Below are 13,432 nucleotides of genomic sequence, written 5' to 3'. Positions count from 1 at the left end.
CTTAGAAGAGCCTTCTTTCTCTTTGCTTTACCTCCTGTACTAAAAAAATATCACATATACCACAGACCTGCTTGGATTATCTAGAACAGGGTCCATCTGCTCCCTTAAGTGTGTACAAGGCAGACCTCTAATTTGAACTCCTGGTGTTTGTCTCTCTCTCCTGACACAGGGGGAGTTTAGATACCCAGCTGATTCTTCGGATAGCTCAAGTTGAATCTCCTCCTTGGTACCTTCCTGGTGGAAGTCAGGCTAGATGAAATCTCTTGTCACCACCCACTTTGTCATTCTGCTAGTTCTCAAAAATCATTTGTCACCCAGTCTGCCTTCTGGCGCTCTCAGGTCACCTACTAGGATGCTCTTCCCCTTTCATTACCACTCAGAGACTCTCAGCAGGGGCCACTCTTTACCTAGTGTCTGGATCTGAAAGACAAGGTGTTTTATCCTCACCTCAACCATCCTTCTACCTGTGTTTTCTGACCAAAGTACTCCACAGTAATAGCCATTTCTATGAATTATCCCGCCGAGGTCTCTATTCCATCAGTTAAAGTGTAGTGTCATCCATACAGTAAATGTTTTAATGGCCACTTTCCTGGGTGAGCCATTTCACCAGCCACATTCTGCTTTCGTTTTTCATTCTGCACCGGTAAAAGTCTCTTAGCTGAGAGTGCTGGTGTAATATCTTATTGCTCCAATAGACAGCAGCATTACACACATTTGCGTGAGCTTCACTGTGGTCTTAAGGAAATCACTGAAGGTGTAAGATTGGAAGTAATTTCAGTTAAAAGACTCCTTGAGGTTGAGATTTGCTGCTTGTTTATTTTTGAAACTTCATAGTCAACTGCATCAAAGCACTTCTACTTCCATTATTATATTACTCCCCTGTTTGCAAAGAATCACAGCTCAACAAGTAAATGAAACCATACCTGCTTTAATTATTGATCACTGTATTTTACATTACAGTAGGCTTGAGGTCCAGTGTCCAAATCATTCTGTACAGATGTAGATGTGTAGATATGTGTCTGTGAATTGATAATTTAAGGTTCTCATCCCAGATTTAAGCACGTGAACATGCACGAGGGCAGTGAAATTAGGTAATACACTGAAAAAAGAGAATGTTCCATCCAGAGGCAAATGCTGTATTTCATAATTACATACCTGAGTAAAAGGTATGAACATTGTCCCGATCCAATATTGGGAGGGTTTTGTTACCATCCCAAGGACGAGATTAAGATGCTAAATCTGGTCAAATATCATACAACTGTTTAACATTATTTTCCATGAAGTGGGGAGAAAAGGTGGGGGAAAAGTGAAGGGGAGGCGAAGGGAAGAGGGGAACAGAACAAGGGTAAGGGGAAAAGATAGAGAAAGTTGGAAAAGGAGAGAGGAAGCTAGCTACCACCACTCCGAGGCCGATGATGTTCCGCTGACTCCGCTCGAATCACAGCTCAAGCTGGGGGCCTCCGACGAGGGACGAGGGACGAGGGACGAGGAGCGAGGGCCGAGAGAGGGAGCGAGAGGGGCCAAACAAAGAAATCCCTCGGCAATTATAGCTTTTTCAAGTTAAGTTTTCCCACCCCTCACGTGGTAGTTCAGACCAATAGTAATATTTGGGTCTGGGGTCTCCTGCTCCTTGTTGGGTCTCATCACTGTCCCTAGGTAGGCTGTTTACTGTTGACCTTTCTGCTGACAGGTGTGTCTCCATTCTTGGGTCCAGCCATTAGCTCTCAAGGTCCTGACAAAGAAGGTGATAACTCCAGCAATTAGCACTGTTTCAGCAGTGCACAGGAATGCAAATTGCTGGTAACTCCCTTATCATTCCCGCCTGCAGCAGCTCTGGGCCCTTTCTCACTGTACTAGGGAGTGCAGCCTAAGGCTTCAGCAAATTTAGCCACTCATGCCAAGCAGGTTTTATAGAAGTTGTGCTAAAAACGGACAATAATTTACAGTCCAGATCCCAAAGTCTCTGCCCGATTGTGGTCTCATTCAGTGCAGGCTCGGTGTGTCCTGGGTGGTCGCAGGGAGACCATCTCGGGGGGTCACAGCAGCCCAGTCCTGTTTCTGCCAGGGACAGATGGCTTGTTCGGAGTTGTGGTCTGCCTGCACCCCATGCACCAAGAAATGTTTAAGGCAAAAAATTCATTCATCTGTCCGCCACAAACATATATGCATAAATATATATATGTATGTACGTATATGTGTGTCTATTTATTCCAGTATGTTTTCATCCAAGAGAAGATCAGCTAATATGAGTGGTCCTAACTGCCTAAGAAAATATCAAAAAAAATCTTGAACAAAATATCCTGAAAATCCTACTTCCAGGGTTCTTGGAGTGGTTGAAGTGTAGCTCTTCTCTGAAAAATAAAGCAGTAAAGATGCCTCGTGGGACATTACATTCAGAGTTCTCCAGTGAATCTTCCCGAGCGTGTTACTTCCTTGAGAGGAGGTGTTTCCCAGGAGCCAGCGCTACAAAGATCACTTAGGGCTCCGAGATGTGAGTCGAGTATTTTCCTCCTGGTACATCACTATCGATCTCCTGGTGGCTTCAGCCTGTGCTGCACTGTCGATGTCAACTCCAAAGTCCCCAAGAGCTTTGGGGAATTCCTTTGATGCTGCTTTCAGCTCTAAGTGTCTGGGTCTTAGCGAAAGACTAGAGGAGATGAACAGGATCCAGCTGGGCTGAACACATCCAACACTATAGACGAATTGAAATAGCAGATAAATGTGTGCGTGTGTAGTATTTGCCCAGCCTATAAACACATTGGAGCCCGATTCCCACCCTGGTGGCCTCATTCCACCCAGCGGAGATCCTTGGAAGGAAGGAAGGAGGGAGTTAAACTTGCCAGCCAGCTCTGGAGCAGGTTAAATTGGCTATTCGCCCAAAACATTTTGTTTGCCCAAGGGCAGTAGTGAAATTCTTTCTGCTGTTTTCTAACTGGCTGTTCAAGGAAGCCATGCTACTGTGTACAATAGCACTGGGGTGGGATTCATAGGCCGAATATGGGGGCCTTCCTCTAGGCTAGTCGCTTTTCTTCCTTTCTTAGTGGAAAACTCATCAGTGCAAGGAAAGCTGTTTATGCCAGGAAAACAGCAGTCCCCACTGCAGCTTGTGGTGCTGTAGCCTACTCTTTTTTGAGTTGCTTCCCACAATACTCACACTGTCCCCAGTCCCTCCTGCCTTACCCCTGCAATGCATTCTCAGCTGGTGGTACTTTTTGCCTGATTGCTAAAAGCCTCAGTTATGGGTTAATAGACCCATCAGAGGATGTGGTGTCAGCACAGTGGTTTCATCTCCCTTTTGGATCCTTGTGCCTTGAGGTTTGTACCTTCTTGTACTACTCCCGGGAGCAGAGTGAGCATCCCCAGCAGGTGACAGCTTCTCACATTGCTGGGAGCCATGGCTCAGTGCCTTTCTCTACCCCAAACCAGATCGTTCTCATGCTCAGCAGAAAGGCAGCCATGGATACTAGCAATGTGCTAATGCCACGAAGAACTCTACACTGGTCACTTGCCACTTGAGGACCCTGCAGTGGGATCCATGAACAGCTGGTCACATGAGACATGTTATAGCCCCTTTGGAGCTGATGGAGGGAGAAACAGGCTTTCACAGGCAGGGTTTGGGTCCCTTAACACTAACTAGATGCCTGCAAGAGTTGTCTAGACCTGAGTACATCGCAGTGAGCTCAACTGGAGAAGAACCAGCACCCATCAACACACCCATTTCTCTCTGACCCATTCAGATGCCCCATCAACCAGGGACATATGAGGAGAGAGAGGAGAAGCATCCAGGAAAAGAAAAGATGAGAAGTGGCAAGAAAGGAGGAGAAAGGCAAGGCAAGAAATAGGATGTGAATCCTGGCTGTGCAACAGGTCATTTGTGAGGCAAATCAGCCTCTGTTGTGTGATAATGGCCTGAGGCCAGACTGGAAATGCTTATTGAGCGAGTCCTGGGAGAGGTGTGATGGAAGCTCTGGGGACAAGGACTGCCTAGAGACCTTAAAACGAAAAGACAGGTTTGATTTAGGACAATGATTCAAAAGAACATGCGGATTAGATGTGAGCTGTGGTATAAAGCTGTATCAGCCGAGCAGAGAAGCTGCCCATCAAGCGCCACGCAGGGAACAAGAGATTAACAACATCTGACCCATGGAGCAAAAGATGTCAGAACGAGTGCCCGCAGCCGGGAGACAAAGGGGTTCAAAGAACAGCTACTGGGGCAGGTGAGATGCAGAAACTGGCTGTGGGCACGGGGGTGATGTTACTAGAAATGCCGCCAGCAAAGAACTGAGCAGGAGGGTGCGATGCCCGGCAGCAAACACTGGAGGGAGTGTGGGCAAAAGAGGCAGCAGCCAAAGAGACGTGTGGTTTTCCTGCTATGCACGACCACAATGTGTTTTTTGTATTACTTTTGCTATTTTTGTTGTTATTACTGTTCATTAGCCTGGGCTTTATGGGGTGTGAGACTGAAGTTCTGCTCTAAGCAGTTTGTTATCCGAACGGAGAAAGGAGATGAGTAGCAGATGAAAGAGCAGCAACGGTTTATGGGGAGGGAGGGAAACTGAGGCAAGTCAAGGCGCTAGCAGCTTGCATTTTTTTGTGGAGATATTTTAAAGAATAAAGGAGTGCGAAAGAGCTGGATGCTACTGAGAGATTAGGCTCAAGTCAATAGTCACGGTTATGAGTTATTTCTGTTACAGCTGTTTTTTGGGTGGTCAGATTTAATGGCTGGACCATACTGAACTTGGCTGGAAGCACCTGCTATGGGCTATAGTTGTGGCAGGATGAGGCCAGGCACCAGAGGGTCCTAGATGGACTGGCCCAAAGGAGGAAGTCAAGAAGCCAAAGTGCCAGAGCCAGCAGGCTCCAAGAGCAAGCCAAGGTGTAGCTGAGAGATGGAATGAAGGTCAAGATCCCAAGGATATGGACAGCAGCTCAAGGCTTGAGAACAGCATCAGGCAGGTTGGTGTAAAAGAGAGAAAGGGAGGCAGGGTCAGAAACCAGTAAGGACCAGGCTGACCAGACAGGAGATGAGGTCGGGAAGAGGCCAGGAAACCAAGACATGGACCAGGACTGCAAGCTCTACAAACTGGTCAGGAGTCTTTGCACAGATGTGCCTTCAGGAACCATCAGCTACAGACAAAATTAGCAGGCAAAGGATGCAACTGTCAACAGAGTTGGAGTTTAGGAGAATTAAGAGGAGAGTGGGTCAGTCTGGGCCAATGCTTAATGTAGATGGGACATTAACAAGCCAGTATGAAGCAGTGTCAAGAGACTGAGGGACCTGCATGTTTCTTGTTTTAGTCTTCCCTGAATCCTAAGCAAATATTTGGTGCAATGTAACGATGCCGCTTTGAGGACAGGAAGAGAGGGCTGAAATGTATCCACTTGGAGGTTTGTAACTTGGTTAAGGCCCAGCCTGGAACTTGGATAAGGCTCAGCCTGGAACTTATGGCACTAAATAATGTCTGAATCACTAATCATTATCATCGCAGAAAGAGAGTAACGATTGAGTCAGGGAATCATGGATGAATTACCTTGATTCCAATCCCTGGGAAAATACTGCAGAAGTTCTTACATAATCGGTTCCATATTTGGCCACTGGAGGACAATGTGGTGATGAAGAACAGCCTACATGACCTGCTGGGAGCAATTCTCAACAAACCACCCTAATTTCTATCTCTAACTGAGAAGTTGGCCTTGGTGACTAAGGTACTGAGGTTTTCTTCTAGGCAAGAGCCACAGACACATGGCCCGCACCTCAGCGAGCCAAGAGTAAGGAGAGCTTTGGAATCACCCACAGAGGGGAAAGGACTGGCGCTCTTCACAGTTCCCTGGCCGCAGGACAGGACAGGTCTGAGCTGAAACCCCAGGAAGCTTGATGGGGTCCCAAGGAGACGTGAGGGTGTCAGATCGTAGTGCTGACTTCCTTCCACAGCCAAGGAATTGGGCATCCCAGCAGCCTCCACAGCAGCATCAACTTGCTGCCAATCATGTAGCAAAGTTCCAATATAGGATTTGCTTTTGGCCTTCCGACAAACTATTTGCAGCTCAAAAAGTCACAGGTTGAGCATTTCTAGTGAAAAAACAATGACTTAAAAGAAGACTTTCAACACCGTCCCACATGCAGACATGTTCCAGACAGTATGCCCATAGCATGGGTGCACAATGTGTCTAGTCAGCAGTTTTTGAACAACCTCATGTGGGACAGACCATCTGCTGATATCCATATCAGCATAGAAGAACAGCAAGAAGTTTGGAAGGTAGGATCGAAATTCAACTGATCACTTTAAAGTGGAGGAATACCCTGAAAAAGATGAGGTAACAAGCAGCAGGAAAAGACTGAAGCCCTAAGCACAGTAAATTTCACACAAACAGGATTTGGGAATTACCAGAAGGAGCCAAAACTGGGAGGAAATTAAAAAAAAAAAAAAAAAAAAAAAAAAAGAGGAAGGAGCAGAAATGAAAGATAACTAAGGAAGTGAGAACGTATGGTCAAATGCTGTTGGAAAAGGACCACATCAATTTCGTTCTGGGCAACATCACCTATGTCAGAAGATGTAGTTGTACCTTGACTTAGAGATGGAGAAGCCGTAGCTGTAGCACCATGTCTGTATCTGGCCACTGCCCTTTAAGTAAGTTTGGGAGGAACTGGAGATGGAGAGGATAAGAATTGAGACAATCAGATGATTAGAAAGGGGAGTCTGAGGAACAGCTTGAAGGAACTGGGCTTGTTTGGTTTAGAAATGAAAAGCAGACAGGAGCTCTGGGGCAGGCTGCTGGGGATGAGGGTGAGCAATTGCTCTACTCGTCCGCTGTGATCTGGACAAGCAGAAATCAACTTAACTTGAAACATCAGAAAGTGGTTGGGGAACCAGAAACCCTGGGACTGGCTAAGAGGTGGTGAGACTGCCTTTCTTGGAGGATAAGAGCATGACGGTCAAATGTGTCACAGATGGTCTGTTTGACCCTACTGTGGAATGGGGAGGTGAGCTAGGTGGCTTCCTAGAGGCTTCTCCAGTTCATCCAGTTCTTCATGTCTACCATTTTTATGGATTATGTAATTCAGGAAGCCTTCTCAGAACCTGTATTTCCTCAGGTCCAATGCAATGTCTTAACCACAAACCCAATCCTATGCTATTTACTCTTCTGCAAGTGCCATTTACTCTTCTGCAAATTAAAGCATCCTCTTTAATTCTGTGAAACACTCACTTGCTTTGTTCAAAATGAGAGGGGAAAGAAAAAAGGGATTTCCTGCAGATACTCATTCCAGTTTCAAAATGAGTTCCCTTCCACCATCATTGTTTTTATTTTCTGAGAAGCAGCTAGGCAGCACATTTCATTCACACAGAATGTTTTGCTTCCAGCAGGGTTCAAGTGTTATTCCGCACACCTGAGGTAAAGAAGCAAATGATACTTTCGTATATACAAGAATTGCTCATCTGGTCAGGAAGCAAGAAGGGGAGTAGGTGAGCAGCATGTAACCAATGCCAATAGCTCAGTTCAGCATGATCCACAAAAAATATTCACGATGAAATTACTGAAATAAAAAACGTTCCTTCTCCAGATATCAAATACTTTTGGATTCACAAATGGATGTAAGGGAAGTTCATCACTTTCCATAACAAGGAGAAAACACTAGGCATGTTTAACACATTTTTCACCAGAAATTATATGCTGAGGCCTAGTCAAAATCCAGTGGCAGCAAATGGGGGTCAATAGTGAAAAAATAAATGGATCTGCAACTGTTTTTAAATTGTTTTAATGCGTGGAGTTTATAGCTCATTTTATTCATTAGCTCTGGATGTCTGCTAAGTTCTCGTGGCAGGACTGACGTTACTTCTGAAGATGTCAGAACCAACATTGCTCACATTCTCAGCAGGACTCATCTTTGTAAACACAGCAAATTAGATTTAGGGCTTCTAAACAGAAATAGAGAGGGAAACGCACAAGGACATTGCTCACTTTTCAAAGCGTAGCTGCACTTTCAAGACTGACCCAATACTGTCATTTCAGGACTGTTTGAGCAACCACTGGAAAATAATAGAGCACTAAAAATAGCCAATAGGGGCTCATTAGCTCTTTAGTTACACATTAGTTTTCCTTTCTTTAATCTATACTTGCCACTTTGCCCTGTGATCTCACCATGGACATTCATTGGGGGGTGCCCGGAGCTGTCCTGGGCTGGTGGACAGTACAATTTACTGCCAGTTCTCTGTAGGATCCAGTCCATCTTCTAATCCTTCCCTTCTCTGAAGACTGGAAGAATGTGATCCCCCCATGAAGCCCCCGGAAAGGCAAGCAGCAAGGAGATGAAAATGCAGAGAGAACAGGGTAGGAAGTGACAGTAACAGCCTCTGAAGTGCTCAAAGCTTGTCCCAGTACATTAAATCCAAATTCAACAGAAGGCATGTGTTAAAGAAGCAGCCATGACTCCAGCTAAACAGACATCCATACAGCTTAAATATCAGTGGTGAGACCATTGTTCCCTGGGACAACTCCAGTTTTAAATCCTGCTCAACAGCTATGGTTGAGTAACATATTGCAAGTAAGCAATTCTGTAGTGTAGGATTCTCTACACAAAGGTGACCCTGAGAAGATCTAATTAGATGACGTAGTGGATGTGGCTAGGGTATTTCCTGCTACATCATTTTGACCTGCTAACCGCACCAACTCTAAAGCACTAACCTGGGCTCAAGCCCTGCAATGCCATTGTCCTGTGGACAATGTTCAATTATTAGAGTGGTCCTTGGCCTGGTTTTGACCCAAACTCTAAACACTGCCCAAGGACAGTTTAGGAGTCAACAAAAGCCAGGAATTATTCCCAAGAGCAATGTGGATACAGCTACCCTGTTTTGGACCAGGGTACAATGCGAGTAGTGAAACACTGAGAACTGTTTGCTCAGTTCTGCTGGTCTTGCTGCAAGCCTGCTGGTGGCTATATCAAGAGAAAGCTGAGTGCCCTGGCAGCCACAGGGCTCATGGGCATGACTGGAGCAGCAGGAGGGGCAGGCAGCTCCGTACAGCCTTTTGTTATTGTCACCAGTAACATCCCCGAGGGTTGCAGCCTGGGTTGGGCATCTGTAGGACAGGGGGGAAGAGAAGTGTGAATTTTGCCCACCAATCAAAGCAAAGAGGCTGTGCCTTTTTTACAGCAGGAGGCCTTCTCTTAAAAATGAGGGTACAGGAATGCATTTTCAGGCTCAGCTACCTAGTGATGCTTGGCAAAGTGGGTCTAAATAAACCAAGTGCTTCCCTGCACGAGCAGGTTAGACCCAGACTTATTGCTCCTGCAGGAAGGAATCACTGGAGGTGCTGAATCAGGCACCTGTCAACCCACCTGCTTTTCTGCTTGCAGAGCCGACCCAGAGCCTCCTGTTTGCCACCATTTCCTCCTATATCGCAACTGCTCCATTGTGGTACTCATGGCTGCAGGATGCTGTGGAAGGATACAGGGATTGAAAAGGTATCAGACACATTGCTGAAGGGCAGGTCCACCAGGAGCTATTGAACACGATAGTCCAGCTGCTACCTCCAGCTCAGAAAGGCTTTAAAGACATCATTATTAAGAGCCAAGGATATGTGCCAAACTAGACTGCTGTAGACTTGCCACGTTTCTCATGCCTTTTCCTAGACACCGACTAATGGGCACTGTTTCAGGCCATGTGCTGGGCTGGGTGGACCTTTGGTTTAATGCAACATGTCGGTTCTGATGAGGTGCTACTGAATGACGCTTAATGGTGCTTTCTGTGGAGCTCAAAGGCAACAAATCCACTGGTTTTCACAGCTTATTTAGCTGCTTGGATCCACAGCTCTGCTACCCCCACCTGCTGATGTCTGCCCCCACAACATACCTTGACAGACTGACAAGTTGGGATACAACAGCATCTCTGAGCTACAAGAAACCAAATGACTGAGTGATCTCATGCTCTTGCGACTTCCCGAGCAGCATGGAAATACTCTGTACCACATTCTTCAGGAGATTTCCGTTTTTAACACCACTAACTTTTTAATTTCCACAAGCTCCTTGTAAAACAGTAGCTGTGCCGGAGCTTTCATTTGTTCGCTCATGGTAGAGTCAATGAGCCAGGGAATGTATCATTGCACACTTATCCCACAAACACATTTAAATCCACATCTAATGCAAATGGCAGCACTAATAGCGCTTGTAAATATCGTTGTTTACTTAGCGTTCTCTGAAGCACTTGGAAAAGTGCTCTGCTTGAAAAGAAAATCTTTGCTTCAACTCAGCAGTCAGATCCCAACTTGTTCTATATTGAAAGAGGAATTTACAAACAGATAAAATTCACATGCACACATAATCAGATGTTTTATTAAGTTTTAGGCAAGGAGCTAGGAAAACCACAGCTAAATCTAGTGAGGTGTATCCCTAATAAATGCTGGGCTAGTGTGCACCTTCCCAAAGGTACTTAGAAAGAGGGGACTGCAAGGGTCACCCATGACAGGATCAGTGCTACCTAAGCTAGTCCTAGCTGAAATGCATCTAACCTCTTCTTCATCTCCAGTTATAGGTACTCTACTCCTACCCAGATAACCTAGCCAACGTTGACTTATCCTAGCAGGACAAAGTTACTCCTGATTTATCACAAAACCCTCCTTTGCAGCCCGAAGCCCATTGGTTCACTTTTTCCTCACTGGTTGTTTTCTGGACTGTTTGTCTTATTGCAGTAAGTTCCCCAAGCGACCCTTGTGCCAGGCACTGTATAAACACACTGATCTTCAATGAAACAATTATTACGTGACCCGGCAGACTTCTCTGTGATTACAGAGGTGCTGAAAATGTCGGCTATTTCTGTAAAGGTAAATTAAACTTTGTCAGAACCCACATCTGGTTGCTGTAACTCTGCTGTTGCTTACCATGGTCCATACATGGTTTCAAGCCGGGCCAACTGGCAGTGACCCAAGCAGCCCTTAGACATTACTGAGGAGTTGGCACAGGTCACAGATCAGTCCCAACATGCAGTCTGGATATAGCCATTTGGACCCTCTCCATGGGTCCATGGACATATGTACCTCCACTCCTGTGAAAGGAATAATTTCCAAACCTTCCTCTTGAACTAAAGGCTGGGGGAGTCTCCAAATATTTCACAGTGAAATCCTGGTCCACATGGAGGGAACTGCTACTTTCCTTGTGCTATATAATGTGGCAGGAGTCCACTCTAGAGGCAGAGGAGGCATAGCAAAAAAAAGAGTCAGGTTAAAGACTAAGCTGAAGTTGTCCTCACCAAAGTGTTTGTCAGCAGCAAGTGAGAGAAAAGTATCGAGGAAAATTTTAAAAGTGAACTTGGCAGACAGATGAAAGGGTACAGGGATCCTTTTCTGTCAGAAGGATGTCCTGGGGTGGGTAATAGAAGAAAACATGGCCATGTGAAGCAATTTCTTTGCTTGTTTTCTCCCCCTTCTTCTAGGTGAAAACAGGGCTCTCCAGGGAATGCTGCTCTGCTCTGGCCTGGGTGTGAGTTAAAACCACTTGGTGTTCTTCCCTTTGCATTTATTTCTGCTTCTCTTCCCTTTCAGGACTGTGCCGTTCAAAGTTTGGATCATGGGATGGATGGATGAAGCCCGTCTCTGAAGCTCTCCTCACTCTGCATCTTTCTGGCATTGCACGTCTCTCTGCAGCTGCATTGCAGGTGGCATTTCCAGTCCTGGCTCTTCTGCCTTGGCAGAAGGTGAAAGTGCCAGTGCTGCTGCCCTTCATCAGCTGGTTTCTCAGCAGGAGTCACAGTCTCTGCAAACTGGAGGTGCTCCCACACTCGGTGCCTTGTGTCTGTGAGTTGCAGCTCGTCCTAACACAAAAAGGACCTGGTGTTGAAGAAGACCATCCTCAGTGGTGTCCTGGCTGTTTTTTTCATCTTCTCTTTCCTTAGGTCCCTTCACAGCTTCATCCACTGTCCCTGGATCCCTGTAGCCTCATCCCTGTATTCCCCACCTCCTCTCCTCCTTCTTCTCCACCTCCCAGCATCAAAAAACCACAGCACTAAAGCTTTTACCCCGGTGCTTGTGAGTCAGACTTGCGGTTCTGCTGGGATCTCATCACTCCTGACGTATCTGGGGAGCTGAGAGCATAGAGGGGTAAGAAGAGATCCTGTCTGAGGCTCAAGGCTGGTTAATCCATGAGAGTGTTTTGTACAGAGCTAGAGAGCTGTTGGGTGGCTCTCAGCCCACACTGCTGCCCCTGATGAGACATGCAGACCATCCCTATAGCCAGCAGCAGCAGCATGTACTGGGCTGTCACAGGGGGTAAGAAGGGAATGGTCAGTCTCCTTTCTGCTAGAAATATCTCTCTGCCCCTAGAAGAATAGGTGAAGCCACAGTGAGTACATGAGGTACCGTATAGTGAAGTAACCCCCATTCCCAAAATCACATAACCAAAATAGACTAGGACAGGGAAAATAAAGACCACCTGCATCTTAAAGATAGATAAAGAAGATGAGGTGGTTTTCCTAAATTCACACAGGGCATTTACAGAGCTGGTCCCAAGTCTCCTGAATCCAAATCTGATACCTTGTATGTCATTAATTAAAATGAGATCAGCTTTAGGGAGGATTTTGTTTGTTCGTTTTAAAACCAAGCACATTCCTTACCTCATGGAGAACCTGCACTGGAGTATTCCACGGGGTTACCAATGGGTTCCACGGTCCGCACTAAATTCTGCACTTTTGGCTGTCTGTCAAGGACAGGATCTTCTGATACATCAGCCCCACGTGACATACATGAGGCCTCGGAGTGGACTAAGGCGTAGCATTTGGATCGGGGCCAGTCTCAGTCAAGGGTCTGAGGCACTGACACATTCCCCTTCCAGACCTCCACAACTCTTTCTGGTTGCTAGTGGAAGCTTGATGGAATTTCTCTGGGCAGGGTGTGGTGGTCAGAAAGGGAAAGATCTTCACACAGACTTAAGGCAATGGCGTGAAAAATCTGTCACAGATGCCACTCGCAGCACAAGTCCTCCTGTGGTGAAAATCCCATCTACCTCCTGTTGGGAAGCAGAGGAAGATGCCCACACAATAGCTAGCATACGCTGCACTGTTTTACATCCACTCCCAGAGGAAACAGTCTCCCTGCATGCCTTTCCTTAAAAGAAGTCAGGTTCTCCTGGAGCTTAGCTTTTCTGGCCATGACCTATTTCCTCTGACTCTAAAGCACTCCAGCACACCTGGCAACATCCTTTGGGGAGACCAGTGTGTAGGGCTTGTTCTTCTGTCTGAGAGTCATGACCAGGGAAGACTCCAGCGCTCCCCCCCAACCTGTGTCATTTTCCAGATGGCAATGTCTCCTTCCCTTCGGGAAGTGTGGATGCAATGTAGAAGGTGCCTGTCCTAGACTGGCTTGGAGAGAAGCAGGAATTACTCATCTCAAAAAAGGTAGGTTGAGTAAAAATAAAGCAAGCTATCTGCACTGAGTGCCAATACTCCCC

This window comes from Dromaius novaehollandiae, unplaced genomic scaffold, assembly GCF_036370855.1.
Source record: "Dromaius novaehollandiae isolate bDroNov1 unplaced genomic scaffold, bDroNov1.hap1 HAP1_SCAFFOLD_30, whole genome shotgun sequence".
Taxonomy (NCBI): Eukaryota; Metazoa; Chordata; class Aves; order Casuariiformes; family Dromaiidae; genus Dromaius; species Dromaius novaehollandiae.
The sequence above is the reverse complement of the archived record's forward strand: the minus strand, read 5'-3'. Positions refer to the sequence as shown.